Source organism: Balaenoptera borealis (genome assembly GCF_965194805.1).
Source record: "Balaenoptera borealis genome assembly, chromosome: 11".
Classification (NCBI taxonomy): Eukaryota; Metazoa; Chordata; class Mammalia; order Artiodactyla; family Balaenopteridae; genus Balaenoptera; species Balaenoptera borealis.
The window spans coordinates 12,557,875-12,573,977 of NC_138868.1; positions in this window are offsets into that span (position 1 = coordinate 12,557,875).

Sequence of the window (16,103 nt, forward strand, 5' to 3'; positions counted from 1 at the left end):
TTTAACTGTCTACCAAGCCTTCTTATCGGCAAGACAAGAAGCAAAGTCACGTGGAAGTTCTTAGTTTCAGGGTAGGAAGCGTGTGGCCCTGGCAGATGCTTGGCCCGAGGTGGGGTGATGTGATGGGAGGGTGTATCCCCTGCTTCTCCGGGCCTCTTTGTCTCTGAAGCCCATGTGTGCCTGGGCCCTGTGCTGCCGGGTAAGTTTCCAGGTGAAGAGTGAGGTTGTCGTGGCCTCAGCTTTGCCCCCCTGGCATTCAGAAGTGGCACCCAGCTCTCCGTCAGAGCCCCAGCCTTGTTAGGGAATGAGCCTGGGGAGAAAGAGGAAGCAGACCGGGTGGGGTGGGGGACCCCGGGCTGAGTCCCGGCTCTCCCGCTGATGCTGAGTGACCTTGAGCGGACCCTTCTCCCCGCCGAGCATCAGTTTTCCCACCTGTAGAAGGAGAGGGTCTTGGAGTTGGAGGTTCTTTCTGGAGTTCACGTTCTGGAAGGTTTTAAGAACAGTGACAAAGAGTTAGGCCACCCGAAGGGCCTTGGGAACCAGCTAGCCTGCTTGACCAAAGGATTTCTGATGAAGCCTTTTTGGGCATGTTTTCCTCTTCAAGAAGGGAGATGATTATTTACTTTGGGTATTATATAAAAATGTCCTCTGGGGAATCGTTTTATAATATATTGAATTATATATTAAATAGTTTTATTTAAAAAATAAAGCCTTTCTGCCTAAGGCAACAGCTGCTCCGCCTCTGCAGGCTTCGGGGCTCTTGCGATGTGCACGCCTGCGTGCCTGCGTGTTCCTGTCCCAGCCCCAGCCTTGGGGAGTGGGTGCAGGGCTGGAGTGGAGGAATCCTGGCGCGGCAGCTGGACCCAGAGGTGGGGCAGGAGCCCTCAGACTGCGATCTGGCCACCTGGTCCTGGGCCCTGGGCTTGAGGACCCCCAGCAGTCCCTTCCCTTGCCTCCTCTTTCTGTCCACCCCACCCCTCCCCCTACTGCAACGCTCCCCCCCCGCTCCCCGACCTCCCCGACCCCCCCGACCCCCCCACAAACTAGAAACGCTAGATGGAATCCGAAAGTCTGGTGTGAGTCTCAGTTCTGCCTTTCAGCGGCCGGGCAAGTCCCTTAGCCGCTCGCAATCACAGCGTCCTCACCTGCACCCCTGAGGGCGATTGTGAGAATTTAAGGTAATTTCTACTGCCTAGTACACAGTGAGAGCACCTGAGCATTTGTTCCTTTGTTTACTGATGACCAGAGAGGAGGTCGGTAGCAAAGGGGGATAAGGTGAGGGACCGGGTGGGCGAGACGGGAGCATCTGGAACACACCAGGTGTTTTATTTGTTTTATTCCTTTTAGCCAGGAGAGGACTGAGGGGGAGGGGCTGGCAGGCGGATTCATTCATTCATTCAATAAAGGTTTATTGAGCTGCTGCATCAGGCATAGGACAAAGCCTATAGTCCAGCCTGGCAATCCAGGCGGTCAGCAATGTGATACCAACCTCTCCCCTGCCCTCTTCACCTCCCACCTTCAGGGACACAGAACTCATCCCTGGGGACCCAGGTTTCCGGTTTAGGATCTGTGAGCACACCAGTTCCTCTGCACTGGGGGCTCACCCTGCCTCTGCCAGGGAAATCTGCCTGGTCCACTGGGGTCCTGCTCAAAATGTCATCTCCTGTAAAAACCTTTCCTTGGGCTCTCCAGCAGCTCTGAGTTCCTAGGCCTTGGTCACACCCTTCCTGGAGACTGGCCCCTGCCATGACCACCTCTCCTCCCTTCGACAGGGAACTCCAGGAAGCAGCATCTGGGTCTCACTAGGCTCAGGGACTAGTGCCTGATTGCCATGCACGTGGTGCCAGTTAGGGCTTGTTGGAAGAATGATCACTGAATGAGTGGAGTCTTTCTTGTTCTGGCTTCAGAACAAGAACTGGAAGGAGAGAGCATAGCACACGGGGTGGGGTGGGGCAGTATGAATTGGGAGCCAGGCCAACCCTTTTGGCATCCCAGCTCTGTCACTAGTGTGACCTTGGATGGACCACTTCTCCTCTACATCTCAGTTAATTTATCAGTGTGATTGGAGAAATAGACCTGCCTCCCTGGACTAGATTAGAAATTAGGTCAAGTGCCTAGCACATGGTAGGTACTTAACAGATCAAAGCTATCATTACAGTTAATATATTAAATTCAAAAGGATGCCTAATACCATGGATAAATAAAATGTGGTATGTCCATACAGTGGAATATTATTTGGCGATACAAAGGAATGAGGTATCGATACATGCTACCATATGCATGAACTTTGAAAACATTATGCTAAGTGAAAGAAGCCAGTCAGAAGAGACAGAATATAGTATGATTCCTTTCAGATAGAAAATAGGCAAATCTATAGAGGCAGAAAGTAGATTAGCTATTGCATAGGGCTGCGGGGAAGATTAGTGACTGCTAACGGTAAGGGGTTTCTTTCTAGGATGATAAAAATTTTCTAAACTTGATAATGGTGATGGTTGTACAACTCTGAATATACTAAAAACCATTGAGTTGTACACTTTAAATGGATGAATTGTGTGGTATATGGATTATATCTGAACAAAGCTGTTATTTAAAAAAAAAAAAATTACCTGGATTCCTCAGGAAGTGCAGAGAACAGCTGTATCCAGAGAGAGTCAAGGATGATTTCTGGGGAAGGTAAGTGCGTGAGAGAAGCAGCCCATGTGTACAGCCCTCATTTCTGTCCCAAGAGCCTCCCTCCTGTACCCTCTTCCTCAAATGGAATCAACTGCTCTTTCAAACAAGGAAGCAAGCAACCCAGGGGTTTCACAAGTTTTGATTTCACACAGCCACAGGCTCCCAGTGCAACCCTTCTCTCTGCTACCAGCCTCAGCAGAGAGGAACTCAGGCAAATCTGCCCCTGCTGCAGGCAGTGGCGGGCGGCGTCTTCCCTGGGGCAGGGGACAGTCCACCAGGAGGAGGAGGGCACCTGCTGTTCAAAGGACAGCGACAGTGTGAATCAGAAACTTTGTGTGACCACCTCCTTTAATCAGCCTCAATTTACAGATGAGCAAAGTTAGGCTCTGCGGGGCAAGTTACATCCAAGATCATCCAACTATTGCATTATGGAGCTGGTATTTAAACCCACGTCTGTCTGACTCCTAAGGTCACCTTCACATTCATTTTAGACATTACCTTTTCCCTTTTTTTTTGTTTTTGACTGCGCCGTGTGGACCCTTGGCAGTGAAAGCATGGAGTCCTAAACACTGGACCGCCAGGGAATTCCTGACGTTACCTTTTCTTTACATTCATTCTTATGTAAGAAATAAATGGTTGTTGTAAAGCAGATCAGAAGATAAAGAACTGCGTGGAAAAGAAATACCGCTGTTAATTGCAGCGCTCTGAGATACCATGGTGGCTAACAACAGTGGCATGTGTCCTCCCAGTGGTGCAGCTGTGTGTGTGGTGATGGAAACCATCTCATAGACTCTTCTTTACGTCATCAAATAGTTGTCAAAAACGTGACTGTGGGGCTTCCCTCGTGGCACAGTGGTTAAGAACCCGCCTGCCAATGCAGGAGACACGGGTTCAAGCCCTGGTCCGGGAAGATCCCACATGCCGCGGAGCAACAAACCCATGCGCCACAACTACTGAACCTGCGCTCTAGAGCCCGCGAGCCACAACTACTGAGCCTGCATGCCACAGCTACTGAAGCCTGCACGCCCAGAGCCTGTGCTCTGCAGCAAGAGAAGCCACCGCAACAAGAGAAGCCACCTCAATAAGAAGCCCGCGCACCGCAATGAAGAGTAACTCCTGCTTGCCGCAACTAGAGAAAGCCTGCGCGCAAGACCCAACACAGCCAAAAATAAATAAATAAATAAATTTTAAAAAAACAAAAAAAAAACGTGACTGTGAACGGCTGCTTACAACCCCATCTTATGGCTGTGTCACAACTTGATCCCCCACTCCATCCTGGGTCTCCCCTCACACACGTCTTGGGACATTGTGGTTCCCCCTCCCTTTCTGTCCCCCCTCCCTTTCTGTCCCCCCTCTGCTGCCTGAGCAGGGGGTCTCAGATGACAGTGAACCGTGAGAGCAGCCTAGGGCAGGTCGAGAGTGTAAATAATAATAGAGCCAGAAGCGCCACCTTGGGAGTTTCTAGGGAATGACATCACATCCATTAATCTTCCCTTAATCCGGTGCTCACTGTTCTCCAGCCTGAAGGTATTGACTGCCCGCTTCCCAGGGGCTGTTGATCCTCTTCCCCTAATTCAAAGCTTGAGGTCCTAGCAGTTATGCCCCGGAGCTCCTTTTTCTTCCAGCCCCTCGGGGGATAGATGCTTCCCAAATGCACTGGGTGTGGCTCTGGGGCACAGCAGTGAGCCCCTCCTTTAACGTTCTTTGGGAAGAACACTTGCATCCAGTCTCCAAGGCACAGGCTCTGGTCCAGACTCCGGTCCTTTGTTGGCGATGAGGAGTTCACAGATGGGCCATGTCTGACCGCTCCTGGGTCCACTGCTGCCCACAGCGGGGCTGACTCACTGGCAGGGTGATTAAACCCGGGACGATGCTCAGGTCCCTCTGCGTTCCGTTTGCTGAGTCCAGTGTTACCTCCCAGGCCTGAAGGTGGACTCAAGCGGTAGGTGTGTGGGGAAAGGCTCTGGGCTTCACAGACACTTACCAGCTGTGCGACCTCGAAGAATCCCTTAATCACACGGAGCCTCAGTTTCCTCACCTGTAACGAAGATAATAAGCAGTATGGGAGCTGGTTGGGAAGACTACAGAGGACTTTGGGGAATAAAAGGTAGCGGTACCTTGGGCTCGGCAGTTGGACTGTCCAAGACCAACTGCCAGCTCTTTACTATGCAAGCTCTGGGACTTAGGTTCGTGGTGCCTCAGTTTCTTCATCTGTAAAATGGGGATAACAATAGAACTACATCTTGGAGTTGTAAGGATTAAGCGAATTAATGAATTTAAAGCACTTCAAACATGACATCAACCGCCTGGGATGCGGCAGGCATGTGGTGCGTGCCTGCTGTTATCAGTAACATCTGTGATTCCCTGGGGGACGGGCAGAGCGAGGTGCTCCATACCTGATGGAGCCTGGAATGTCACTTCGTTTGTTCAGGGCAGAAACCACCCTGCAAGCATTTGCCCAAACTTGTTTCTGTCTAACAAAGCAGCACAGATTCTCTTGCATTGTTTCGAACGGGAAAACTTCAAGATGAAAAAATGGCTTTCTAATTATCCCAAATCTTAAGCCAAAGTCATTGAAAACTGTCAATCTTCATATTCAATTTTTGCACTTTTCTTTGTTTCTTCAGTAGTCAATGCAGAAAATCTGTGAGCAGAGAACTGTCCATCACCAGGGATAGGGCTGTGTATTCCTTCTGGAGCCAGGGCCCAGAGGTGGCTGGGACCCAGGGAGGAGCGTGGACAGACAGCCCTGTCTCATGTCCTCAGGCTGTGTGTCCTTGAACCGGTAGCAGCCTCTCCCTTCAGGTGAGGATAAATGAGGCTCCACATGAAAAGCGCTTGGCCCTGGCACACAGTAGGTCCTGTAGTAATTTCTATTATATACACAATATCATGTTAAAGGTCAAGTGCATATTTTAAAATGGTTTTATTCTCCTTGCTTGCGTTCCATCCAACCCGTCATCAACTCCTACAGTTCCTTCAGCTCTCAGCTCAGATCTCCCTTCTTTCCTTTCCGGCCTGTTACCGAGTACAGATTTTCATTGCACCAGGCACTTCTCTAGCATAGAGCTTGTCACAGTTGCAGTTTAACATACAGATTAAATAATAATAATAATAATAACGATGATGCAAGACTTCCATTAGGCTGGGAGCTCCATGTGGGCAGTAACTGTATCTTTTATTACCCCCTGTATCCTCAGGGCTTTGCACCCTACCTGGCACAGAATGGAGGTTCAAGAAATACTGGATGTAAGAGAGAGGCAGGGACTTCCCTGGTGGCACAGTGGTTAAAATCCACCTGCCAGTGCAGGGGACACGGATTTGATCCCTGGTCCGGGAAAATCCCACATGCTGTGGAGCAACTAAGCCCGTGCGCCACAACTACTGAGCCTGCGCTCTACAGCCCGCAGGCCACAACTACTGAGATCCCATGCTGCAACTACTGAAGCCCATGCGCCTAGAGCCCGTGCTCCGCAACAAAGAGTAGCCACCGCAATGAGAAGCCCGCGCACCGCAACGAAGAGTAGTCCCTGCTCGCCGCAACTAGAGAAAGCCCGCACGCAGCAACGAAGACCCAACACAGCCAAAAATTAAAAAAAAAGAAAAGAAAAGAGAGAGAGACAGAAAGAGATAGAGACAAATACGGAGAGATAGAAGGAAGGATGGAAAGATGGGAGGGAGGGAGGAAGAGGAAAGGAAAGGGAGAGAAGAGAAGAAGGGAAGGAAAGAGGGAAGGAATGAAAGAATGTTTGAAGGAAGGAAGGAGCCTCTTTAACCTTCCACCACCCTGAGATTTCCGTTCTCCACCCACAGGGACTTGCTTGTGGAAACTTCAGGGTGACTTGAGCCAGGAGGCTTTGGAGAAGTTTGGGGTATTTCTGGAAGTATCATGTTGGGGGAGGTGATGAAATAAAATTTATATTTTATGACAGGAAAGATTTAAACATAAAAATTTTCTCAGCCCATTTGGGCCTCCTCCCTCTCCGAATGAAGATGTGTGTTGTGCATCTGCATTAATCAGACCTCCTTAGGAGATAACATTCCTTCTTAATCTCACAAAGCGTCACAATTCCTTAGGAGATAACCTTCCTTCTTAATCTTGTAAGGGGTCACAATGACCCACGACCCACTACTCACTGTACGTGTAGATCTGGATTGTGTAAACTGTCAATAATACGTCATTTGACATATAACCCTTTGTCTCAAAAACTGATGTCATTGCTTTGATCCCTAACAGGTGGAACAGTCCTCAGAACTTTCTGAAAGACTGTCTCCTGGGTTATAACCCTCAGGTTGGCTCGAATAAAATTTTCCATTTCTGGGACTTCGCTGGTGTCCCGGTGGCTAAGACTCCACGCTCCCAATGCAGGGGGCCCCGGTTCGATCCCTGGTCAGGGAACTAGATCCCACATGCCACAACTAAGAGTTCGCATGCTGCAACTAAAAAAAAGATCCTGCATGCTGCAACTAAAAAGATCCCACATGCTGCAACTAAAAAGATCCTGTGTGCCATAACTAAGACCCAATGCAGTCAAATAAATAAATATAAAAAAATAAAAATTTCTATTTTTTTCTTAGATTGACTATTGATTAATTTCTTTGTCAACAAGGGGATGGAAGGATGCATCCATCCTTAGCATCAGAATGCTGTCCCTCCACAGCTGGTCAAGAGAGGAGGTCTATCTGGGGGGAAGACCCTGAGGTACGCAAACCCTCTCCCACCGCAGGACCCCTCAGTCATCTCCAGGAGTCTTTCTGGGGCCTGACAGAAGCTGCTTCAGGGTTGGTGTGTGTGTCCAGCCTGGTGCTAGACCAGCAAACGTGAAAGCCCATTACGCCAATCACCATGACCAACTGCCTTTTCCACTCATTACCAAATCAGCGAGTCAGCTTACATCCATAGGCCCTCACTGCACGGGCACAAACTCCCCTGCTGTGTCTGTGAGGCCCCAGTTCTGGGCTCTTCCCACCAACTGAACCTCCATCATGGCTCTGAGCTTCCAGCTGGGAGAGCAGAGCTATATTTCCAGGAGCTCAGGACCTGGCTCCTCTTGGTGGTGTCTGTGACTGGTCCCATGCAGTGTTGAGTACGTCGAAGATGTTCAGAAAATATCTGCTCATTAGAATTCTTTTTTTCAAGTTCCGTCATTTGCCAGTACATGAAATTTGGACCATCACTTAACCTTTCTGAGCCTTGCTTTCTCTATTTCTAAAATGGGGAGAATATTTAGGATTGTTTGTTCAGGACCTACCATGTGTCAGATCGGATTACTGTACAACCACCTTCTCAGTGAATCCTCCCCAAACCCTGTGAGGTTCTCATCCTTAACTCAACTTGCAGATGGGCGGACAGAGAATGGGAGATGAGGCACCTGCCAAGCTCACGTGGTGGGCCAGCTCACGAGTGACAGAGCCAGGAACGGCCCCAGGATCCTCTGAATCCCAAGGAGCACATTCTTCATATTTCTTATATCATCACCTGCTAACTTACAGGGTTGCTTGAGTGCCACTCACATTGCTTTGAGCTAATTACTCACCACTACGGGGAAGTGAGGTGTGGAGGATAAGAGCTCAGGCTCTCCATTCAAATCCTGGCTTTGATGCTTACCTGGTAGGCAACGTCACCATCCTGAGCCTCAGTCTTTTTGTCTATAATTTACAGACGACAGTGGTACTTGTCTGATACAGCTGTTTAGAAGAGTAAATGATATGGAACACTCAAAACACTTAGCACATAGAAAGCGCTTCCTGGGACTTCCCTGGCGGTCCAGTGGTTAAGACTCTGTGCTTCCACTGCAGGGGGGGCAGGTTCCATCCCTTGTCAGGGAACTAAGATCCCACATGCCACGCAGTGTGTCCAAAAATATTTAAAAAAGAAAAGAAAGAAAGTGCTTCTTAAATGTTGGATGCTGCTGTTGTTATTGTTATTAAAATTCCTGCTTAAGATCTCATTTCAGGGAGCACCTACTCAACTCATCTTAAACAAAAATTTCTTTTCATCATTCATTCGCTTATTCAGCAAACGTGAATTGAGCCTTTGGCATGTTTCCAGGACACTGCAGGTACCAGAGATACACAGATGAGAAAGGCAACGCTGCTAGTCTTCTGGGGAGACAGCAAGAAGACAGCTGCCGTGAGATGGGCTAGGGGCGGGGCTAGAGTTAAGCCCCATGAGGTTCCTTTCTACTTCTGTCTGGGAGAATCAGGGCAGGCTTCCTGGAAGAGTTGATCTTTGGCTGAGACTTAGTAGAAGAGGAGGGTTAGCACAGTGGTTAGAGAGGAAAGGGCATTCTGGGCAGATGAAATGGTATCTGAGAGCTCACAGAATATTAGGGAAATAGCAGGGTGTTCAGTATGATTGGAGCAGAGTGGAGTGTGTGTGTGTGTGTGTGTGTGTGTGTGTGTGTGTGTGTGTTGTGTGTGTGTGTGTGTGTGTTTGGAGAGTTGAGGTTGTAGACCAGTGGCTCTCAACTAGGGGGCAAGTCTGCCCCCAAGGGGACATTTGGTAATATCTGGAGACATTTTTGATTGTCACAACTTGGGGGGCAGGTACTACTGACATCTAGAGGGTGAGGACATTACTGCTAAACACCCAACACTGCACAGGACATCCCCCTGCAACAAAGAAGTATCCAGTTCCAAATGTCAATAGTGCTGAAGTTGAGGTAAGGAGGGGCCAGATCAGGAAGAAAGTATTTGCCCAAGAGCAAGAAGAAGTAACTGAAAAGTGTTTGTGTGATGAACTCAGGGTTTTAGGAGCTCATTTTGGCAGCAGACAGACAATGTATCAGAGATGTGAGGGTGAGGGGTGGACTTCCCTGGTGGTGCAGTGGTTAAGAACCCGCCTGCCAATACGGGGGACATGGGTTCGAGCCCTGGTCCTGGAAGATCCCTCATGCCGCGGAGCAACTAAGCCCATGCGCCACAACTACTGAGCCTGCGCTCTAGAGCCCGTGAGCCACAACTACTGAGCCCATGTGCCACAAGTACTGAAGCCTGCGTGCCTAGAGCCCATGCTCTGCAACAAGAGAAGCCACCGCAATGAGAAGCCTGCGCACCGCAACGAAGAGTAGTCCCCCCACTCGCTGCAACTAGAGAAAGCCCGTGCACAGCAACGAAGACCCAACGCAGCCAAAAAATAAAAAATAAAAAAAAATAGATAAATTAAAAAAAAAAGAGAGATGGGGGAGGTTATGGTAAGAGGAGGAAGGGAAAGTGATTTGAGAGCCACTGAAGTGATCCAGGTGAAACGTGGTCAGCAGTTGGTTAGGAGAGCAGCGAGGAAGGGAGGTTGGGTGGGTAGATGAGATGGGGAAGCAGGAGCACTGTGACTGAGAATGTGTGGGTGATGAGAAGATTGCAGAGGACGTGGCCCCAGAGTCCTGGCTTGGGGGTTTGGGTGCAAGGTGATGAGTTCTCCTGAGAAAGGGACCACGAGAAGAGGAGCAGTTCTGTGTAGGTGTGTGTGCACGCGTGTATGTGATGAGTCAGTCTGATGTGTTGAATTCATAATGCGCATGGGACATCCAAGTTGGGAAGCTTATTTGGTGGCTGTATATGTGAGTCTGCAGTTGTGGACCAGACCTGGTGAGGAGCAGGTCTGGGGCTGGAGATGAAGATTTGGGAGTGATCAGTATATATTTCATAGCTTGAGACGTGGGGGTGGATGAGATAACCCATGGAGCGTGTGTAGAGCTAGGAAAGAAGGGCACCAAGAAACCAGGTGATGGCCAATATTTAAAATTCCAGAAGAGGAAGAGGAGCCCACCAGCAGAAACTGGGAAGGAATGGCTAGAGAAGTTGTTAAGAAAAGAGGCTGTTTTTAAGAAGGAGGAAGTAAAGAGGTATCAGGCACTGCAGAGGTCAAGTAAGACAAGAACTGAAGAATGTCTGTTGGGTTTGGCAATTAGGTGGTCAGTGGGGACCTTGGCAAGAGTAGTTTCCATGGAGCAATGCGGGGTGGGCAGAAACCAGATTATTATGGTGTAAGGAGTCGAGGGGGTTGAAGATCTGGCCAGCCAGTCTACACTGCTCATTGGAGGAGCTTGGCTTTGGCGCCAAGAAGCAAAGCCACCTCGTTCTTTGACTTAACCTCCAGGAAACACCAATCATCCATATCCTGGCTCAGATTCCAGCAGGACAGGGCCATGGTTTGGCTCCTAGAAGTGCCCCCTACTTCTCTCCTGCCTCTCCCATCCTGTCTGTCAATCCTTCAGAGCCCAGTCCAAGGAACACCTTTACAAGGAAGCCTTCTCTGCCTGCCCTTGCCCTTAATGTGACTCTGGTAGCACAGAAAATTGGTATCTTCTAGCAGGTGAAAGTTTTATCCTTCTAAGTGTCCACTCAATACAGTGCCTTGTTTTACTAAGAGGTTCATTTTGTTTTTCTTGCTTTATCAGCTACATGAAGCCTCCCTGAGATTAGAGACCACCTCTGAGTATTTACTGCATGAATGAATGTATGACCCAGTGCACAGAGCCTGGCCCACGATTGTGTCCATGGCAGGTGGGGCTCAGAAAGACACCTGTAGTATTGAAATTAATGGACTTCGACTTTAACTCAGCTGAACTTTCTCCAGGAAGTACATTTCAAGTTGATTAATCAACTAATTGAAAAACTCTTTCTATGATCTGGGTAGAGTTCTAGGCAGTGAGCAAGAAAGACGAGGTCCCTGTTTTCTTAGAACTTACTTCCTACTGGGAGAGACAGACAATAAACAAGAATCCAGTGAAGGAGCAAGATCGTATCACTTTGGCAAATGTTCTGATGGAAGTAAATGAATGATGTGCACCAGAGTAACTAGATATGCGAATGGGCTGGGTGGGCTTTTTTTAAAAAATTTAATTAATTAATTAATTAATTAATTTTACTTTTGGCTGAGTTGGGTCTTCATTGCTGTGCGCGGGCTTTCTCTAGTTGCAGTGAGCAGGGGCTACTCTTCGTTGAGCTGCACGGGCTTCTCATCGTGGTGGCTTCTCTTGTTGTGGAGCACGGGGTCTAGGTGCACGGGCTTCAGTAGTTGTGGCTTGTGGGCTCTAGAGCACAGGCTCAGTAGTTGCAGCACAAGGGCTTAGTTGCTCTGTGGCATGTAAGATCTTCCCTGACCAGGGCTCGAACCCGTGTCCCCTGCACTGGCAGGTGAATTCTTAACCACTGCGCCACCAGAGAAGTCCCCGGGGTGGGTTTCTTTAGAAAGAGTTCTCAGAGAAGAATTCTCTGAGGGGGTGAACTTGGAGCTGAGACCCACTAGAGGAGAAGGAGCCAGTACCAAACTTTAGCTTGGCCAATGGAGCAGAAACCAGTATGACAAGGGTCACACACACCAGTGAGGTTGGACAAGTAGACAAGAGCCAGACCCTGGAGGCCCTTGAAGGCAATGATAATGAGTTTGGATGAATCGCTAGCACAGAGGGAAGACACTGAATGGCAAGCATGGGGATGATGGGCTCGGATGTACGTTATCAAACGTTGGCAGCTTGGGCTAGGGAGGTGGCAGCAGAGATGGAGAGAAGTAGATGGTCTGGGGAAGTATTGAAGGTGGAAGTTGGGGTAGGGGGATGGGCACTGACTGCAAAGACATATTCCTTCTAACCTTGTTGTGTGTACACAGTCCCTGGGAGAGGAGATGCCTGGAGGCCAAGGGGGGTTATCTCACCAAGGGAGCAGGAAGAGCACTGAACTGGGAATCAGGGCATCTGAGTCCTCCATATCTTAGGCATGGAGACTGGACTGGATCATCTCTAAAGGCCCTTCCCGCCCTAGCAGCCCAGCCCTTGGTCTATGTCAATTGTTGGGGCATCCAAATGGGGAAGTGTCAAAGGAGCTGTAAATCAAGGTTGATTTCACAGAGCAATGGCCCAGGTCTCTATCTTCTGGGCTGCTTACCCCTGGGATGATGTTAGTCCTTTCACCACCTCTTATCTGCCCCCAGGGAGATGTTGGCTAAGCCCAGGCAGCAGGCAGTTGATCAGCTCTGAAGTTCTGGCTCCTGCAGTTCGTTGCTTCTCTGAGGGCAGAACTTGGAGCTAGAAGAGGCTCACCAGCCCCTTATGGTCTGAGGGGAAGGGTGGTGGGACCTCTGGCTGGAATCAAACCTCTCTTTCTCCCTGTCCATATTTCCTGACCTTCTGCCCCTGGGTTCTTTAGAAGGTCCTCCAGCCCATTCCTTTGGGACACTCCCCTGTGCCAATCAATCCCCCACCATCAATTGCACCAACTGTAAATTTCATCCTGGGAAGGAAATGGGCCTCGAGGGTTGTATGTGTCTTCTATGCCACATAACAAATTGGCACAGATTTAGTGACTTCAAACAGCACACATTTATTAGCTCACAGTTCTGTAGGTCAGAAGTGTGGGCATGGCATGGCTGGATTTTCTGCTCAGGGTCTCTCAAGGCTAAAATCAAGGTGTCGGCTGAGCTGTGTTCTCATCTAGAGTTCAGGGTCCTCTTCCAAGCTCACATGGTTGTGGTAAAATTCTGTTCCTTCTGCTGTTCCTGGCTGGCTGTCACATGGGGGCTGCTCCACATTCCTTGCCCTCCGTCCTCAAAGCCAGCAATGGAGAACCTCCCTTGGGTTGAATCCTGCTCATGTTTGTAATCTCTGACTTCAGAAAGAGCCCAGTCACTTTAAAAGGCTTGCCTGATTAGATCAGACTCATCTGGGATAGTCTCCCTTTCATAAGGTCAACTGTGCCATATAATATAACACAACCATAGGAGTAAAATCTACCCTATGTACCTACGTACAGTCCCAGGGATTATGCACCATGTGTGCATGGGAGTGGGAGAAGGATCTTTGGCGACGTCTTAGAATTCTGCTGATTATGAGAGCCAAGGCGGACTTTTTTGGTGGAGAAGGTTGGAGGTCATTCCTGGCAATTTGAGAACAAATCATCCAGTAAAGTGAGAAGTCCCTTTCCTTTTGGGAGGACATAGAGCAATCTCATGGATGGTTTGAACACTCACCCTAGAAACATCACGCCATATGTTGTCTATGATTGCAGAGTTCAGGGCCCCTTGAATCCATTCATTGTTTCTAGGTTGATAAACCCTGGGGCAGGGTGTGGGGAGGGTGCAAGTGGAGATGAGGGCTGGGCAGTGTGAGTTGGGTATTTGGAGCTGCAGAGCTTTCTACCTTCAAGCTGCTCTGTGTTGGTCATGGGAAGGACATAGACCAGACTTCCTTGGTATTGGCCACCTTCGCCAAGGTGACCTCTGCTCAGTGCCCTGTTGACACGTGTGCACATTCGTGGCAGGGCAGATGTCTCAGGGCCAGGTCTGTCCCTGGACAGACTGTACCAGGGCTACAGCAAGCTGTCCCATGAGCCTAAAGTTGGGATGAGTCCCCTGAGAATGAGATCAGGAAAGATGAAATGCAGGGGTGGTCTGCTGGGATCCCCCATGGGAGTGCTGATATGGAAATGGATGACAGAGTCTGTTTAGGGTCACCCAAGCTCTGTAGTAACTTTGGGGGTAGAAAGGGCGATTCCTAAGACTCAGGATCTTGCAGTGGTTGTCCAACACTTCTTGGGGGAAGAAGGCAGACCTGAGACTCAAAGGCACTGGGCCCCAAGACCTCCAGCTCTCTGCTTCCATTCAAAATTCAGGTATACTGAGCACACTGTAGCTTGGGATGCAGGGAGAGAACATGCTGATCAGAGGGCCCTAAGTGGGTCCCTTGCGGATATAGGTCAACCTAAATTATATCATTGGTACCAGATGTAGACATCGGTCTCTTGAGAACTTGATTAATGTGGGTCAGCCCAAAGACCTCAGTCACTTACACAAGTAGCTGTCATTTGTTGAGCAATAACTGAATGCCAGTTTCTGTGCTAAATGCTGTATCTGTTAGGGCTTTTAGTGGCAGCCAAAAGAAACTCTCCCTGGCTGATCTGAGAGAAAAACGAATTTATTAAAAGGAAATGGGGGATGTCCCTGGTGGCACAGTGGTTAACAATCTACCTGTCAATTCAGGGGAAACAGGTTCGAGCCCTGGTCTGGGAAGATCCCACATGCTGCGGAGCAATTAAGCCCATGCGCCACAACTACTGAGCCTGCGCTCTAGAGCCCGTGCTCCGCAGCAAGAGAAGCCACCACAATGAGAAGCCCGCGCACTGAAACGAAGAGTAGCCCCCGCTCGCGGCAACTAGAGAAAGCCTGCGGGTAGCAACGAAGACCCAACGCAGCCAAAAAATAAAAATAAAAATAAAAATAAGGAAATGGGATTGGGACTTCCCTGGTGGTCCAGTGGTTAAGAATCTGCTTTCTAATGCAGGGGATGTGGGTTTGATACTAAGATTCCACATGGCCCGGGGCAACTAAGCCTGCGTGCTCTAGAGCCCGTGCGCCACAACTAGAGAGAAGCCCGTGTGCCGCAACGAAGAGCCCATGCACTGCAATGAAAGATCCCGCATGCCGCAACGAAGATCCTGTGTGCTGCAACTAAGACCTGATGCAGCCAAATAAATAAATAAATATTAAAAAAAAAAAAAAAAAGGAAAGGGGGTAGATCATAAATTTGCAGGAAGGGCTTAGAGGACCAGACGTGGGGTCAAAGCCAGGCCACAGATCAGGTCTGGGGAAGACCCCACTGCTGCTGCTGAGATTCAGACCCTGTGGCTGGCACCCAGGGTGCTGTAGGGCTTGCACTCTGGGTCCATCCTCTAGCCCTATGGCCACTGCAACCCCAGAAGCTCAATCTCTCTTTTTTTAAAAATATTTTGTTTATTTATTTATTTATTTTTGGCGGCGTTGGGTCTTAGTTGCAGCACTTAGGCTCTCTAGTTTTGGTGTGCGGGCTCAGTAGTTGCAGCGCGTGGGCTTTGTTGCCCCGTGGCATGTAGGATCTTAGTTTCCCGACCAGGGATTTAACCCACGTCCCCTACATTGGAAGGTGGATTATTATTATTATTATTATTATTTTAATAAAATTTATTTATTTATTTATTTCTTGGCTGCGTTGTGTCTTCATTGCTGTGTGCGGGCTTCCTCTAGTTGGGATGAGCGGGGGCTATTCTTTGTTGCGGTGCGCGGGCTTCTCATTATTGTGGCTTCTCTTGTTGTGGAGCATGGGCTCTAGGCGCATAGGCTTCAGTAGTTGTGCCACGTGGGCTCAGTAGTTGTGGCTCGCGGGCTCAGTAGTTGTGGCTCGCAGGCTCTAGAGCTCAGGCTTAGTAGTTGTGGTGCACGGGCTTAGTTGCTCCACGGCATGTGGGATCTTCCTGTACCAGGGCTCGAACCTGTGTCCCTTGAAATGGCAGGCAGATTCTTAACCACTGCGCCACCAGGGAAGCCCTGGAAGGTGCATTCTTAACCACTGGACCACCAGGGAGGTCCCCAGGAACTCAATCTCATCATTACTACCACCAGAGAGAGGTCTTCATGGCCCCCACTTTTTGGTCCCTAGCTCTATTTGAAGTCTTGAATGGAT